This window comes from Lycorma delicatula, chromosome 1, assembly GCF_047948215.1.
Source record: "Lycorma delicatula isolate Av1 chromosome 1, ASM4794821v1, whole genome shotgun sequence".
NCBI classification, from domain to species: domain Eukaryota; kingdom Metazoa; phylum Arthropoda; class Insecta; order Hemiptera; family Fulgoridae; genus Lycorma; species Lycorma delicatula.
Window position 1 is genome coordinate 175,263,900 of NC_134455.1, and position 19,929 is coordinate 175,283,828.

At 28.2% G+C, this 19,929-nt stretch overlaps 1 protein-coding gene across 1 annotated transcript in view; it reads left to right on the plus strand.

The window, feature by feature from the left end:
• Positions 1-491: 491 nt before the first annotated feature.
• LOC142325579 (type-1 angiotensin II receptor-associated protein) overlaps positions 492-19,929 on the plus strand; it is a 100,315-nt gene continuing 80,877 nt past the window's right edge. Inside the window, exon 1 of the mRNA XM_075367540.1 lies at positions 492-515. The gene's annotated coding sequence lies outside the window, so the exon portion shown is untranslated. The remainder of the gene's footprint in view (positions 516-19,929) is intronic.

The following is a 19,929-nucleotide window of genomic DNA, read 5'->3' on the forward strand; positions in this document are numbered from 1 at the left end:
TTTAGGGCAACGCTTGCAGAACATTTTAGATCTTATAAAAACAAGAAGTTAAGTTTTAACAAACTTGCGTATCATTTAATAATCAATAAACAATCAATCACTGTTTCGGATGCAAATTTAAATATAGTAGAAATTGTAAAAGGATGTAATAATAATAAAAAATTAAATATTTTAGAAAAATATTACATATACAAGTAGAGAAGTTTAATTTGATTAATGTACAGACAGAATTTGATAATGACTTTCTTATCAAAACCGCCTTAGATAGCAACACATTAATATAATTTCAGTATGTGGCAGTACGTGGCAGTATGTGGCAATATAAATTATGTGGCAGTACTGTACTGCCACATAATTTTTTTTTTTTTTTTAATTTTTATGACAACGTATTTTTATATGTTTACAATTTTAATGTTTTAAGTTTAATGAATGATTTTTTAAAAAGAAAAGGTTTTATTAACTGATGATGAGGGAAACCCTCAAAAGAGCTTTTATGAAATAACAATAAGAATAAGGTAAGAAGCATTTATTGAATTTTGTAGTCTTTGTGGTAAAGTGTTTTATACTTTTGTCTTTGATATATTTATTTATTTACTCAATAAAATGAAAAATTAATATTTTTGATAAAATTACTGTTACGAGTATATAAATCTCAAATATTTTAAACTGAACAAAATTTATTAAATAATTCTTTAAAAAATTCATTTCTTGATTCTTTGCATTCATTACTATCTTCAGTAAATAAGTAACAAAATATTGCAATACATAATATTCTTTTTAACATACCTGACTAACTGTTTTCCTGGTAATAGAAAAGAATCCACATGCTGATAATGTTATATTTCTACAAATCGTTCTCATACACAGTGCTCGAATCTGAAAAATGAAAAAATTATAAAGTCAATGATAATGATAACAAAGGTAGGTGACATGGTCATGTTGCTTTTATATTTTTAGACACCCAGTTGGAAAGTTAAATTTGTGTCTATTTTTATCATCTTGACTTTTAAATTACTTTCACTTCTGTCATTACTAATATTTCTTCTTCATTTCTTTTCTTTCTTCTCCTTTACTGTAATAGTTTCTTAAGCTTCTAGTACAACCTTTTCTTTATTTTTTTTCTATCTCTATACCTCTCTAAAAAATTTTTCAGTAGTAGTATTTCTTTTTGTTTTATACAATAATTCTATAAATTTTTACATTACTTGAAATCTGTTCATCTATTACATGGAATCCTGGTCTCTTTCATATTGTCACTTTTTTGGAACAACCAGTAGAAAATTAAAAGAAGCAATGAACTTATACCATGCACTACTTCTATTTCACTCATTACATAATAATGTTCTGCATTCTCTCATTTTCGTCTATTCTTCACATCTCTAAGTTCCTTACCGGCTAACTAGTTCCAACTTTCATTATTAATTTGTTGTGACTGTTCCATCTGAAAATCAATTGTCGAAATAAAAATCAACGGTCATTCAATAATTAAACAGACAAGTAGCTGTACAGCAAACATGGTTTATAAAATAAATACAATCTTTCTACTTTTCCACATAATCCCCACCAACTTCTCTGTCCTGCCTTTTTACAAGTCTTCTTATCCCCTCAGCAAAGAATTCTTTATCTTGATCTCAAGCAAGTTTTGAACTTTTTTCTTTACCTCTTCATTGTTGTCGAACTTGATGCCACACAAAACTTCTTTCATCAAACCAAACAGATATAAATCCAAAGGGACAAGGTCAGGGTTGTAAGGAAAATGAGGTATGAGGTCAAACATTGTCTTGAAAAAGAAGAAGAAGAAGAAGATGCCTTTCCTCTGCCATCCCGAACAACGCAGGCTTGACTTCTTTCTCAATCATGGCTGAGTAGTATAGGCTGTTGATAGTGCATTGCTTTTCCAAATAATCACAGAAAATTAGACCATGAGCACTCCAAAAAATTGTTAACATACCTTCCAGCTGATGACTGCGTTTTAAATTTCTTAGAGATAGGCCATTCAGGATATTTCCATTGCACACTTTTGCAATTCAGGATTTTCGCATTGTACACTTGGACTCCGGCTCAAAATCCTGTCCAAAAATGCATCGCCTTCATTATTTAAACGATGTTTGAGTTCAGTGCAAATGCAAAATCTCTTGGCTTTGTGATGTACGGTAAGCTCTCTGGAACCCCACCTTGCACAAGTCTTACGATAGTTAAGTTTGTTTTGAATGATGGTATGAGATGTGCCAACACTCAGTCAACAGTTTTCAAGAATTTTTTCAACTGTAAGTTGTCGTTCTTCTTGAATAAGTGAATCAATACTTTAATCTAAAGCTGAGGTCAACACTGTTACTGGAAGCCCAGAGCGGTGCTCATCGGTTGTGCTTTTGCAGCCACTTTTAAACTTTTCCACCCACGCGTAAAACCTGCTGTTTCATGTAACTACTGCCATACTATTTGTTCATCCGAGAGAGTATTTCTGATGGTTGTACACTTTCTGAGCATAAAAACGGATTACAGAACACTGTTCTTCAAAAGTACTTTCTTCGAACGAACACGCCATCATAACTAAGACTTCAGAGATTATGTTTACGCAAATATTAATCGAACACCTGACTAACACTTTTCTCAAGATTGCTAACACAAAAGTTTCAATTGCCTGCATAAAGCATTTCCTTCACTAAAAATGTATGTTTTATTATTGAATGACCTTGTTATCAATGCTTTAACTGTCAGTTTATTACATATATGCATTTTTACTTTATTCCTAATTATTATGATGCAAATTAGCAAGTGAAGACATTAAATTTACTAACCAGTTAAAATTATTATATTTTTTTAATTAATAGAAAATTTACCTTACACACTTAATATATTTTTAAATGTTCCGCGGTCTATAAAATTCTTAACTTTTTTAATACTAATTGTTAAATAAATAAAGTAGAAAGAGAAATAATCTTTTTCTATCAAATATATTCAAAAGTTACAAACTTATTCTACTCCCTGGGCAAACATTTGTTTTTCATAGCAATTATTATTATTTTAATTAATTTAGTCTCACTTAAAGATGAACTGAATACTAAATTTCTCTGAACCAATTAACTTAATAAAATTTTCTATTTTTTAAACTTTATACTTTCTTTTTAATATGTACCATGTAGCTCCACTTTCTAAACGCTCAGATAAGTACCTCCCTGTCCAGTGCTAAAGGTGTTTTCTTTTGCATTATCCCAAAGTTTTACAATTTCTTTACATGCATTAAATCAGAAACCTAATAAGTTTTCTCTAAAATCTGAACTACTTTCTTTAAAATCATACTTTATTTTAGGCACACAGTAATTTAAAAACATTCAAATAAAATTTTAACAAGAAAGATCAAATTATAATTGCAAAAATGCTAAACTATTGCTGTGAAGTGAATCTGAGGACAGCAGATTTGAAAAACTACACCAACAGACCAGTATATTTTGATGGAGTTAATCATTCTCAATGTCCATTACAGTAACTGGCCTGCTCCCTAAACTCACTAGTTCAGATCGTTGACCATCTTACACATTACAATAAGAGGTTAATAATTATGAATAAATCAATAAATTTAAATAAAAAAAAAAAAAAAGGTTAAAAAAATATATTTATATGAAGTCGGATTCGATCCGACAAGTTCTCACATCACAATCGAATGACGTGAAACAAAATTAATATAAAAACTAATATAAAATGCTAAGGAAATTTTTAGGGCAATTTTCTTGAGTATAATTGAATATTGCATATTAGTATTTTGTGATGAAGATACATAAGCAGTGTACTAATCATACATGCAATATGATTCAAATTGGTGTTTCAAAGCATGTGCCTTCCCCTTGTTACCTACAATAATATGGATATTAGGTGCCTTATACTGATTTAATTTTTTATTGAAATTATAGTTATTTTCTTTCAGAATTAAAAATAGTTTGCATACGAAAAACAATTTTTTTTTAAACATTAAGCATAATCTTAGTATATTAGAATAATTTTATTTTCTACCTTGTTTTACATTTTAGACATTCTAAAAATGATTAGCTATAGAATATTGAAATTTTGTATTTAGTACTGTTGTAACACCTAGTTGCACCTCCTTTTTGATTGCCATCGACTAGGCAATCTACATTTAGAATAATTGAATGTATGTTGGTAATGACCATGTACATTATATATGATTATTCAATATTAATTGAAAATTATAATTTAGAATCAATCATATTATTTTTTTTGGATTTTCTTAGCAAAATTTTCTAAAAATTGTATAATAATTTTATTTAATTAATTGATAGAACAATAAAAAACCATGTTAAGTTTATACTAACTGTACATTTTTGAATTGTATTCAATTTAAAGTGATTGTCAAAAATTATTTTATTAATTACCATAGACATTTGAATTCAAATAATTTTTTTTTTAAATAATGGTATTTAGTAGAAAAACTATTTTCATTTATAATAAAGAATGATTTGTAAATTATTAATTTCAAAATACTTACTCTATCCTTAAAATTTATATTTCTTTTTAATAAAAATAAGTATCTTTCAAATAACCTTTTTGTTCTTTTTGTTATGAAGTGATTTTGGTCGTAGAAAATGTATAGTACATAACTCGACTTGTAACACATATTACATACTCGTGAAAATACATAACTTTTTTCACTTGTGCGTAATATGTTTCTTACAACTTTTGTTGCGTAATATACTATTCTAGATCAGTATTATTCATATCTTCATGAGTTATTGATTAACAAAAGTTTGAGATTTTTGGTGTGTTGTATAAATAAAAAACTAATAATAGTTAAACTATTCCATTTAGTGCACTCCTGTATACTGGTTAAATAAAGTTTAACCAGTCTAAGTTTAAATGAAGTGCAGCAAGAAATGTGTATATGTAATTTAATACGCTTACAAGGTAATCATGTGGAACCCGCATCACATTTTTAATTTAAAAACAAATTTTCAAAAATAAACATTGAACTTCACAACACTTCAATTTTTGTTAATTTAGGGAGCTGGGAATTAGTGGGCATATTAGGGAAAATAGAGACTGAACCTCTGCATCTTCTATATGCCTCAAGGGAGAATACTTTTTAAAAAAGAAAACTTTGAATATCAGAGCATTTCAGTTTTTTAAAGAGGTTAGGAGATTCTACAATTTTTTCAGCCTGAATAATGGTATACTTGTGGTCCCAAATAATCAGATTCTACAGTTTGATGGTTGGGTAATAAGTGGCCATGCTACAATCAGAATACTTTTTATCCATTTATTATTAATCTTACAAACATGGTATATCAAAGGGAACAGAATTGTTGGGATTTATGTTATTTTTCTATACCCTAGTACTTTTGAAAATGAATAAGCTTTAAAACTGTGTAGAAATTATCAAATCAAAAGTACTTGATATTACCCAGGACAAACACACCTTAGCCCACTGGGCTGGTCTAGTGATTAGCTGATTTCAAAGTCGAGAGTTCGAAGATTCAAATCCTAGTAAAGGCAGTTACTTTTATACAGATTTGAATACTAGATTGTGGATACCAGTGTTATTTGGTGGTTGGGTTTCAGTTAATCATATATCTCAGGAATGGTCGATCTGAGACTGTACAAGACTACACTTCATATACATTCATACACATCATCCTCATTCATCCTCTTAATACCTTATAGTAGTTACCAATTACAAGACAAAGAGTTTGTCTATATGTACTTTGTACAGTATATATGCAGAATTAGATTTAACCAGCTCAGGTATAATTTTTCTACAGTTGACATTTTACGTAAAACACACAATTATGTAAAATACAAATTTAGTAAAATATAAATTTTATACAAAGTGTGGGATATTGATCACAGATAAAATATAATTCAAATTGTTTGGATGTATATGAATAAAAATGCATCAAGGGTAAGTACAGTATTAAAATAGTAGTTACCAGTATTATACAATTCATAAACAAAAATTGCAAGTATTATCAAAATATAAATTAATTCAAAATTAAAATTCAGTTGTTAATTTCTTTAATAAAAAGATGTTGAATCACAGTTACTGATGGTTGATAATAAAATTTGTAGCATGTGAAAAAATGCTATGACAACCTTCTTGAATCCAGAATCTACAGCTGAAAGAGATAGAAATGCTACCACTCCCCGCCATCACATGGTGTTATATTGAAATAAAAGTAGTAAAAATAAACATATCATTCAGTTTTGTAACATTATGTTTGATAATTTATAGAAAAATTACATACTTTTCATTATATCTTTTACAATTTAAATTTATATACTTTTATATTTACAATAATAATTTTAGAAAGATAATGTTGAAGTGCATAGCATAAGTAAACATCATAAACTTGTTACATATTAATTCAGTATTATATATTTTTAATTACACAATAAATATTATATTAAATGTTTTCAGCTTTAATCATGTAATGTTCAGGAATTTTTTTGTAGTAACTTGAGTGTTAATCTCTTAGTATTCACTGACATTGGTAATGATCTTCTACTATTACCACATTCTCCAATTAGTTCCCATTCAGTTTTCTGTCAAAACTCCATTGACGTTAAAATGTTGAGAAGATATTATTTACTTTTTTTACGAACCAATTATACATCACAGATGTATAATTTTAACTGTAATATTATCTTTACATAATAACTGTTATTACAATTAGGTAGATTATTTATCTGGTTAAATTCATTTCATAAAATTTGTTTATCTTTATCCCAGTGTGTAAATGAAAATGAATAGAAAGATAACCAAATACTGAATCACTCCTACACATCACATTTTAAACTGATGTATAATTTAAAACTGTTATTACAATTAGGTAGATTATTTATCTATTTAATTACAAAGATCATAACCATCATTACCCTTAGATATAAGTCATTGATTTATAATCATTATTAATTCCAGTATCAATTAGATAATGTTTTATCTTTGTTTGTGGAGATATGTAACCTTTTTCTGGTTCAATAGATCCTAAACACCTTCCTTTTGTTATATATTTCTGATCACAGTAGGACATCTAATTATGATTTCTTTTACCTGAATCTTGCATTTGTTTCTCCATTTTGGTTGTGAGAACTAGTAATATGAAATTATAAATACACCCACTTTATTCTCTGTTCATTCTATGCAACCTAATATTCTATTAGTTGCACCCTAATAAACACCTCTCTTCATAACCTTACCTTCAGGAAACATTTTTAGGTTTATACTTCCTTCTCAAAGTGTATTACAATGGTTTTATGTTTTTCTTTGTTAAAATATATTGCAGTCATTGAATTAAAAAATTAGCCATGTAAATCTTATAATCAGGATCACAGATGTATAATTTTAACTCTAATATTATCTTTGCATAATAACTGTTATTACAATTAGGTAGATTATTTATCTGTTTAAATTCATTTCATAAAATTTGTTTATCTTTATCCCAGTGTGTAAATGAAAGTGAATAGAAAGATAACCAGAAACTGATTCACTCCTACACATCACATTTTAAAGCCCCACTGAATAAGTTTATTTTAATAAATTGGCACATAGTTTTATGACCTTTAAATTTTACCATATGCTCATCTGTGGTCAGAGTTCTAGTAGGACTTAACCAACTTAGAAAGTTTTGTTCAGATGACCCGTAACTGAACTGTCTTTATTAGCCTAACTATAAATACATTAGTTTTATTTATTTGAGATTTTCTTAATAGAAAAGTGCAAATTAATCCTAAAACAGTATTTCTCAAAACAGTTTACAGCCAAAGTTCTACAAGTGGATTTTCTAAATCTTGTTCTGTGATCCAGTAACAGCTAAATGTACAAAACAGATGACATTCATATTTAAGTAAGTTTTCTTTTTATTTAGTCTTCATTATAAGAAATACATTAGTGTTTTACTGAGTTTAAAAAAATAGTCTATTTCACTATTATTTACTAATTCTTCAAAATTTACAACAAAACTAAAAATATCAACTTTTTTCAAATGGATTCATTTTAGAATAAAAGAATAAAAGTACATTGTAGTCGTAATTCAAATCTACATAAACATTTTTAATAACTTATTCTCCAATTGAAAATTATTTTTCATCAGTTTAATTACAAAGATCATAACCATCATTACCCTTAGATATTTTAGAGTCTTAATTATTACTATGTGTTATTACAACTAAACCTGATTTTTCAGCATCTTCTATAAGTATTATATTTAGCTTTCCAACCTCAACATCTAACTCTAGAATCTTCTATATACAATTGAAGAGAATACCTTCATAATAAATATTTATTTTTATACAACATGTAGAATCATCTTTTCTCATACAAGAAATTTGCATTCTTACGCCATCTTTTCTGAAAAAAATTAAATAAACCACTTATGAAATGAAATCTTACATAAATTTTTATGCTGGTAATTTGCTAATAAATGAAGGAAAATAATTTTGAAACAGACTATCATGCAAGTTATAAGCGGTATTCTTCTTTATTAGCTTTGTTGATTATAAAGACATCTGTTGCAATCAATAATATACTGCACAATTATTCTTAGCAAAAACTAATTTAAATTCTGTAGTACACAGAAACAGTTATATCCTTATCAAATATGCCATAAAATACTATAGAAGATAGAAATTATTAAAAAATTAAGAATATTTTTTTTTTAATTGTAAAATACTTACCAAATATAATTACTTGAAATTAATGTAAAACATTATATCTTCATGCAATAAACACTTATGAAACACAAAAAAAGTAAATCAAAGCAATTTAAAACATGAAGAAAATTTAAATTTACCTTTTAGATCCATAACAATTGAAATCCAAGATGACATTGTACAGTAATTTAAATTTTATAAGTAAAAAAGAGATATTCTCATATGTTCCTTATGCTTGAAAGATTTAACTATAAAATTTTCAGAAGAGGTTGTCTATTTACTTTCACCACTTAGTTACAGATGGTTGTTTACTATTGAAGTTTAGAATAAATAGTACAAATGCTTTAATTTAATCTCAGAATTCATGTAAATGGAATTTATTGCACCTCTGCCTTGGGGCTGGTAAACCCCAATCTGGACGAAAATTCTTTTTTTTCTGATTAGCCCCAGAACCATTATAAGGTATTACTTCAGAGGATGAATGAGAATGATATGTATGAATGTAAATGAAGTGTAGTCTTGTACAGTCTCAGTTGAAACCCAACCACCAAAAAACACTGGTATCCACAATCTAGTATTCAAATCCATATAAAAGTAACTGCCTTTAATCTGGACAAAACTGGATTTTGTAAACAGAAGTATATTACACACACATTGTTCATTAAAATATTAATTATTCACATCAATACCATAAACAAATAAATACTTACATAATTTTGAGCTTCTTGAGAAAGTTGATCACTGTGAATAGTTACAAGTATTTGCAGGTGGTGTATAACTAATTTTGCCTAGAAATAAACAAAATGTTCAGTAACACTATAAATTAATGTTAAATTTATTAAAAATGGAAGAATGTTATTCTGTTCCTTCTATTGATTCCTAAATCTCCTTTAGTATACTTCACTTGACAAAATTTTTAATCTTTTTTTTTTATCACAAGAAATATAATGTTAACAAATATTTATCAACTTGAAATATTTGAATAAATTAAGTGATAATTAATTGTTCAGACAATTAATTTTTATTATATGTAAACTTTCTTAGCTATATCTGGTGCATGGAGGACCACCTACATGGTGAAGATAAATAATATCGTCAATGTATGTAGTATATCTTTAAGGATGGAAGCAAGGTCTCTTCAGAAGTTCCTCAACTTGTGTTTTACATAAATCAATTGCAAAAATGAGAAGTACAGAAGCATTCCGTAGTTGAAATCTTCTTTAACTAACAATATTTGTCACACTAGGTTGGTGTGACAAATGTAGTTAGTTAATATTGCTATTTTTCAATATTGATGTGTTTCCTTAGGTACTGCATGAAACTTGAGTTAAAAAGTTCTAGCTGCTGAAATGCAAAGAGAATTCTCACACTTCCACAAATATATTAGAAATATTTATAATATATACCAAATCCAAAAACGTAAGATTCATCTACATTTATTTACTAAATGTATTTGGGAAGTATAATTTACTAGTAAATAAAAAAAAAATAATTACACTGATAAACATAATTTTTTTCCTAACATGATTTTAATCTGTTTTTTTATGATGAAATCGAGAATGATCTCAGAATCTTTCTCTATCACCTATCATTTTTGAAAAATTTTTAAATTTTAATTAAAGGATTTTTTCATTTTTCTTAAATGAAAATGTCTTAAATTAAAGCTAGAATATTACGCAATCATTTGCTGCTAAAATTAAAAAATCAAAAGAAATTCAATTTTTACTTCCTTGTATGAAGTAAAGAAAGTATTGTAATCTCTAAAAACTTTGGTTTTCAGATTTCAACGGAAATATCCATTTTGAACACCCCTGAATCAATTTTAACTAGTTTCGGTGTGACGTCTGTACGTACATATGTATATCGCATAACTCAAAAACGATTGTTCGTAGAATGTTGAAATTTTGGATTTAGGACTGTTGTAACATCAGGTTGTGCACCTCCCCTTTTGATTGCAGTCGACTATACCAAAAGTGTCCAAAAAAGCCCAAAATCAAAAACACTGGATTTTGGACTTTTTCCTAACTGCAGTATTAAGCCCTCATTGAGAGTTTTTCAACAGTATATCATTAGTGGTACTTGTTTTCATTTGTTCCAGAGTTATAGTCAAATAAAATTTTAATTAAGGAAATATTTGGATCTTACATGAGAAGTCACATCGGTTTGAATCAAACTTCATCCCCTTTTTTTTTAATTTATTTTTTTTTAACTTTTTTTTTATTTGAAATATATTGATTTATTAATAATTATTAACCTATGGTTGTAAAAGAAATTTTACAATAAATAATAATTCAATAATAACAATAAAAATATAAAAAATATCTGAAGTTATTAGTGAAATAAAATTTTATATACTTAAAAATGTGTATATGTAATTTAATAGGCATTATTACATATATGTATGTGTAATAGATTCGGTGAAACATCTGATTATTTAATATTAATTTAAAATTATAATTTAGAATCTTATCATTTTTGGATTTTCTAGTTTAATTTCTATTTAATTACTCTAGAATTTCTGTTTAATTTTGTTTAGATTAAAGTTAATTACAGAGTGACTGAAAAATGTTGTTCGCAACAACATATATACTGAGGCATACATGTCTGATCTTTAAATTGCAAAAAATTCTTATCTTTTAGTTCATTACTTCTCTGATATTGTCAGACAATATTCTCACTAAGTCGGAGTTGATCATCATTTGTTTTTTGTTGCGGATCATTTAATCACTGTTTGGTTCGATATAATTCTTCTATCTTAAATTGTGTACATGTTCTCTAGTTTTCAAATTTTCTCTCTCTTTATATTCATCATCCTCTCTTAATCTTTTTATTCTTTCCTTGGTCTTAATGTTTTCTTCCTCTTTATATTTATCATCTTCTCTTAATCTTTTTATTTTTTCTTTGGTTTTAACATTTTCTTCCAGTTTATTTTTTTTTTTTGGTTTGCAACATTTTCTTCCCTTTTACTATTTCTTTGGTTTTAACATTTTCTGATCTAGTAATATGAGTAATAAAGGTACTTTTACTCTATCCTAATATTTCATGTAAGTCTGTTGAAATAATAATTGTACAATTATTTGATGTTAATAAAATCTAATATTTCAGCAATTGTGTAACTTCCACTTTATTAAAGAATTAGAGGAATGTGTCTCACTTTCAAATGAAATATGTTTAAATGTTGTGCAGCAAAAAATGTGTGTATTTAATATATAATGTGTACAAGGAAGTCATGTATTGTCTACATCAGACTTTTTATATAATGGTATAGATATAACATATTCGATTCTATTACTTACATGCTATTCATTAATAAAAATTACAAACCTGATCTACAGCATTGTCATTCATTACTGCCAGACAATATTGAGTAAAAAATACCATAAATACTTCAATAATAAGAGCAGCAAGTAATTCCTTGGTGATTAAATAATCATGAAAGAATTGATAAGTGGAGTATACAAAAAAAATTACACAAAAAATATTTGATATACCATCAACTGCAAAATATATCCCAAAAGAACGTGAAATATCTAGCATGTAATTTCCTGTTGACCAATGTCTTGACATTAACTTTTTTAACTGAAAACTAGCATTTTTCCCGGCACTAATCTTAGATATTTGATTATTTATGTCCTTAAATGAAAGTTCAGACACATAACACAATGTAACTACCAGAAAAAGTGCAGCTCTTGAACCAAAGTTTAACCAAAGACTAATCATGTCAATCACAAACAAATAATTTCCAGTTTTCATCTTATGTGAATGTATTAAAGCTATTGTCAAAACATTTGTTACATGTCCAATTATTGTTAAGTATGGAATAATTGATGTATGTTCTACCTCATTTATTGAAAAAAGAATCTGTAAAGACTTATTCAAACAATTTTTTATTCTCTTCATAAGAATCAAAACTAGAAAAAATTTTCCTGTATGTAATATAACACCATTTACAAAAACGACTGAGATATAGAAAAATGAATTTTTATTTGGATCAAATGTATTGTAAACAGAATAATAAAAATAGGACAAAAGAACTGTTTTTAGAATAAGACAAGTCCATCCAAACAAGGAGTGCTGGATTACAATATCTGAAAGAAAAGAAAAAGATTGCATTTTAATCAAAAATCTGTTTAATTATTCACATTTACTAGCACGTATAAATCACTTTCTACTGAAAATTTTTGAAAAATTTAATATTAACCCAACTCCTGGGCATTTATATTAATCTGCTAGTATTAGTACTTCATGTTCTATAATCAGCATTTTATTATTATTATTATCTCTATATTTATTCATACGAGTCTTTTCCAGCTCCTACATATTTTATTATTTCATTCAAAAAATAGGTTGATTTCCACAAGTATCATCTGAAATCACTCAAATATTACAAATTGAATATAATAAACAGCGGTGTTCACCTATTAAATAGAAACTGTATGTATAATGAATTTTCCCCCTAGAAAAAGGGGTACATTAATTTGTTTGCCTTACACTGTCTATATCTATTTTTTTATGACTATGATGTATGTAAAATATCTGAAACATACGTAGCGCTAATCATAGTTGCTTATTATGAAATGATGGTCTCCATTAAACATCAGCCAACCACTATGGTAAACAGAATGTAAAGTGCCACTGGCAGGGCTGAATATCACCTGCATTTCAGTGGGTTTTAGTCTTTACTGATGTGCTATACTGTATATTACATTTAGCTCAGAGAAGATAGTACTTTCATTCTTCAATTTTTGTTTGTTTATTAAGCCTTTTTTCTTTCTTTTTCCTGTTTAGCCTCCAGTAACTACTGTTCAGATAATACTTCAGAGGATGAATGAAGATGATATGTATGAGTGTAAATGAAGTGTAGTCTTGTACAATCTCAGTTCGACCATTCCTGAGATGTGTGGTTAATTGAAACCCAACCACCAAAGAACACTGGTATCCACGATCTAGTATTCAAGTCCGTGTAAAAATAACTGGCTTTACTAGGACTTGAACGCTGGAACTCTCGACTTCCAAATCAGCTGATTTGGGAAGACGCTTTCACCACTAGACCAACCCGGTGGGTTGTTTATTAAGCCTGGCATGTTACTATGTGTACACATTTTAGGGAATGGCTATGCCATTTTTGGGAATGATAGTTTCATGTCAGATCAATTATAACTGTTATGATTGACACTTTAAGTTATAGACAACACTGTTCTCTTTAGTGTAAAATGTAAAGTTTAGGCAATATGAAAGAAAACTTTCATATTGTAAGTGTAACTTATACTTTCATAAGTGTAACTTTAGACCACACTTGTGAGTACCTAAAATTCTGCTAGTATGAAAGAGAAATTAAAAAAAAAACAGGAGTTGAAGCTATTATTTACCTTAAGATTTGGGTCTTATTTAAATAAGATTTAAGAATATGTTACAATTAAATGTAGTTGTTGAAGGTGAAATTACATTACAGATTACAAATTTTCATGAGGTGGAATTAGGCATATTGTATTTTTACTCTCAGATCCTATTTTTCATTAGTTAGGACCACTTACCAACTTTCATGTAGCACTTTTTCTTTTAATGAAATTTTTTTATTCTTACTGAGTATTCTATTCTTTCTTATGTCTATTTTGCTCTTTTTTTGGGAGGGAATTTGTTCTAGAAGCCATTCAAGTTTTTGATCATTTTTCTCTATTTTTAATATCCTCTGCAGTTATTTGTTTTTATTTAAAATCTTTCAAAGGTTTATTCCACTTTTTATTCGCGAAGTGGGCAAATATTTGACACTTAAGTCTTTTCCTTTATTTTGAACATGTTTTATTAATTTAAATAATTTTTTTAATTTTGAACCACTTTGTTATTTTAATCTGATTTTGTTTGAAAATCAAATTAGAATAATAACAGTTGTTAAATTAAGAAGATGATTATGTTGAACTGCAGACAGATCAGTTTATTACTAATCTACAGAGTGATTTACGTCCTGTCACCGGCCTTTGTGAGCTCACTCACGAGGACAACCTCGGAGACGTAAGTGATGAACACTGTAAACATTTCCACCAAGACATTTCGGTGATGGAAAGCCGCTATAAAGGGAAATGGAATATTAACATGCCAGCCGATTACTGTTGGACATTAATTCGAGATGTGCCTGAGGCTATTTATAAAAGAAAAGCATCAGCCAAATCATTCTAACACAGGTATGACCATGCAAAATTATAAATTTTACAGATTTTAACTACATTTTCCCTTAAATTTTTTTTAAGTATAATTTATTTAAAAACTAAGGGTGATAGAAATATTGTATTTACAGATCTGTAATGTACGCAAAAAAGCAGTTTTATTTAACTCTTTGCTCAGGAATTAGGGGGAAATCTTTTGCAAGCAGTAACTCGCTAACGGAGCATTTCCGGATCCATGTTTATATGAATTTTTTTCATTATTTTCGCCAGTAAAAATGAGCTCAGAAAGCCCCTGTAACAGAACGTGAATCACTCTGTATATTAAATAAAATCAATCACGTTCAATGTATCGCATTTTTTTCAGTTTTTCAATGCTAATTAATAAGATGAAAGAATTACACTATCAGCTACCTACGGCAACAGCTTTACCTATTGGGTTACCTCAGTAGATAGCTAAATAACTTAATAGGTACAGTTACATCAATGAGTGTGCAGACAAACAGTCTAATCTAGGACTTCTCTTGTTGACTTAATTAGTAATGATTATAGCATTCATACCATTACATTGTAAGCTTTAACATTGTCAGCTTTAGACATTTTACTTTGTTCTAAATAGTAAAAAAATCTCTTTAAAAGCATTTCAATAGTAAAATTGTGAACTTGATACTTGAATTAATAAGACAAAGACTTATACTGTGACCATCTCGATTGTTCCGTAATTAAGAATCTGAGCATAACGTTTTAAAACCAATCGGATTAAACAAGTACTTACCCCTTTTCAGATATATAAGCATGATAATTTTAATAGTCTTACTTGATCCGATGAGATGATATTTTGTTTTCATTATAGAGAAAGGCAAGAATCCAAAAATGCTAGTGCTGTAAAATGCTATAGAAATTATTTTTAATCTATCCAATTTTGATGATACTTTAAACATGTTTTTAATATTCATTTTCATATTAGCAATAACAAAATATTAAAATATCAAGATAGTAAAACTATAGTACTCTATACCAATTCTTTGCTGTGATATTTTATTGTATGATCAATGAAAATTACATTAAAACATCACTTATTTTAAAATGAATATTTTATAACCACTAGAAAACAACTTGTCTGTTATTCATACATTAGGAATATTACATAATTCTATTAACAGATTTTTACCATAGTACAAACTTCTTTTCAATATAGATTGTAAACAAATATTGGTAGTAATATTCTTAGAGAGTGATGGCATTTTTAAGCAGTTAATCAGAAATAAAAGAAAAACTTACAACAAAGTTGAACTTTGATCAGCCTTCCCCTCTTCAATATTGCCTCCAAACCGTTTTTTTTTTTTTTTTTTTTTTTGTTTTTTTGGAGTCATTTGAACCATTACTATGCTTTGAAAGACATTTAAAAATATTTGGTTAAAAAATATGCAATAAATACATAGCTTTTTTGATTTTTGGGGAAAGGGAGTTTTGAGGCAAAACTGTATTTTAAAAATGGCATTTTTACATTTCAATTTTGACTTTGGTAATTTTAATTAATTGATCTTTGTAGTTTTAAACAATTTTTTGCAAGTTTTTAATGGTTTTGTAATATATATATATATATATATATAATGCATGCGCTAATGATGCAAATCAAATTCACGAAAGCACTTCTGTTATGTAATGAAATAAGGTAAGGTAAATAATGTTGATCTATTAAACATAAATTAATTTATATTGGTACAAAGGAGTAGGTTATTAAAAGAATTGTTTTATATATATATATAAAGCTTCTGTGTAATTTCATCAACCAAAAAATAAAATAAAAAAACGTATACACACACACACACACACACACACACACATATATATATGTGTGTGTGTGTAATTACTATACATAAGGTATATGTAGACATATATGTTTTAATATAATAAAACTCTCTACTAAATAAACTTCTTTTCCTTTATTTTAACTACTCACTATTACAGAAAATAATAAGAAATAGTAAATAATAAATCAAATTTAATTACAAAAAAAACTTTTTTTTAACTATGCACATTTTAAATGTAACTTTTAACTAGATTAGAATCAATACCTAATGCTTGTAATATATACAACATTCTATAACATAATAATTTCCAAAAAGTCATTTCAAAAATTAATGTAATAGTGAGTCAATTGCAGTAATTTCTATTTTCATTCAGGTATAAAGATTTACTTATATTTCATCATTTGTTTCAAATTCAACCCACTTTATTTTAACATAAATATGTAATCTCTGATTTTTCATTAGCAAAATTCCTTAGTTGGAATCGATTGTGTGTTTACTCTTGGGACACCACACTGTACACTAAAATTCTTCTTGAATAGAAGTACTTAAAATATAAATATTTGTCTAATAAAGGTTTTCCAGCATATTAGAAATAGTTTAATGTTATTAAACTATTTATTTTTAATAATGTACATTGCCAAAATGCAATGTACATTATTACCACGTAATAATTCTTTCAACAGATTATAATTAACATATTTGGAAAAAAATTACTACTTTTATTGATTGTCAGGTATAAATGATTATAGAAACATAACAGTAGGTTTCACTTTCAAAAATATTGCACTCATTATCAAGAACAGCAAGCATCCTCAGCCACTCTTAATATAAAAAGTGAGACAAAAAATGGTTTTCTTATATCTTCTTTTATATCTTTGCATATCAACATGGCAGATCCCTAAAATATAAGTGGTCTTCGGCAGCCCTACAAGTCTCACATTTACCCTTTCATCAGCACTAACTGTATCTCTATAGTGAACAGTACTGGGTGAAGGAAATGCAGTTCTCATACTGATTATAGGGGGTATAAATTTTGCATTTTTCTTAGAATAAATTGTAAATAATTAGAATAATAATTTTTTTCTGCAAGAAAAAATGCAAAATACTCCTTATTATCTGTATGAGAACTGCATTTCCTTCACCCATATCACTATGGAGTCAGCATCCCTTGGGAAGAATATATTAGTTTTTTTCACCTTAATTGTAAATTCTATAAAATCTACATAAATACAGTTTTCAAAAACCACTTAAAATAAAATTACATATTAACACATAAAAAGTATAATAATTATAATAATGCCCTAAAATAGACGTTCCACGTCAATAGGATGTTCCATGTCCAGGATGGTAACAACTGTACATTTATCTCAGAGATGCAACATTCTGTTGACCTATCCATCTCCAGGTCAATATACAGACTGGACTTTTCAGCTACTTGTAGATATGAAAACTGGGAAATGATTTTGGAAATAGACTCACTCCACCTTTAGACCTATCAGTGTGGCAATCAGGTGCAATGTGACTGGAGGTGTAACGAAGACCCTTCCATTGTCCATGTGGACAATGGACCTATTACAAACAAGTCGATTTTCCAATGGAATATCAATGGATGTTTGTCAAACATCCTTGGGCTCCAACACTTAGTCCATGATGTAGACCCAATGTGTATATGTCTGAAAGAAACATTTCCGCCGAGATAGAATTTTCAACTTAAGAAGAAAGAAGAAATAATATTTATCGACAAGATCAAATGCCAAATTTAACAATTGGAGGTGGAGTAGTCATATTAGTGTCAGCTAGAGCTACCATTGAAGCGGGTGAAATAAACACAAATCTGCAAGCGGTCGCAATCAGAATGAAGTGGCTGCTGCAGATAGTAATCTGCAGCATATTGCACTAGGGAACGAAAAGGATTTTTTTTTGTCTCAGAAAGAAAAATATGTGATTCTGATAGTAGTTTTTCTCCTGAATTCAAATATGATATCGGTTTTCCCCATCACACAAGATTTCCGAGAGACAGGCATTTATAATTTCAAATATTTTAATACTTTCTGCATTCTTAACTACATAATATTTTAACATTTGACTCATCTAGAAAGTAAGAAATGACAATTTTCTGCTATATTTAACCTGTGGAGTATCCGTCTTGATGGTCCAACAATAATCGGCCAGCATATAGAATTCAATTTGCCTTGATACCTCTTTTCCATAGTTGAAATCTCCTGATGAAAGTGTTCCCCGTGCTCATTGCTGACAGTGCCAAGATTTTCTGGGAAGAAATTTAGATGCAAGTGCAGGAAGTGTACTTTTAAGGACATATTACAACCCATATTTTTATAAGATGTTAAAGTTCATTGACAATATCACGGTAATTTTCCACATTTCAATTTCCCAAAAAACTCAGAGAAACATTTTTGAATGCTTTTCAAGCTGCTTTCTCCAGTGGATTCAATAGTTCCTCAAACTTTTCATCATGTATTAGTGACCATATTTGTGGACCCACAAATAGTCCTTTTTTAATTTTTGCATTACTAATTTTAGGAAACTTCTGTTTTAAGTACATGAAACCAGGAGTATTGTGGGGGCCTTGACAAAATTCTTCATTAATCTCAGTTTGATATGTAACAGAGGTAGATACACATTTTTAGGATTACACAATGGGTCATGTTTCACATTATTCTGTTCAAGAATGAGCGATTTGCGTTTAGGTCATTCTTTTCTCATGAAATTGTTTTTTCTATCCCTATCATCCCATTCACACAAAAAACAACAGTACTTTGTCTAACCAAGCTGCAGACCAAGAATAAGAGCAATTACCTTCAAATCACCTCAAATATTCCATTCATAAACTGCATATTGAAGCTTTTCCAATAAAAATTTAAAGTTTTCATGTATTTCTTTCATATTAGCAGAATGAGCCACAGGTACTGATGGGAATCTATTGCCATTATGCAGAAGCACAGGTTTTAAACTAGCTTTAAAGGACTTAATGAACAAGTGCCATTCTGTTGAGTTATGTTCATTACAAAGTGTTTCCATAAGAGAAGAAACGTCATTACAAAACACTAAGCCATTTTCTTCAGAAAAGCAGTCTATAAATTCAGAATGACAATTACGATAAGTACATATCTTTGTATTCTTTTGAAGAAGATTTCATCCTTTTAGCCAAGAAGCAAGCATTTCAGACCGTTTTTTTTGGATAATTTTAAATCTTGTCTGAGATCGTTAAGATTTTCTTCAGTCAGTAAATGAGGCTCAGATGAACTGCTTTGTTCAAAAGTTGTATCACCAGAATCTGT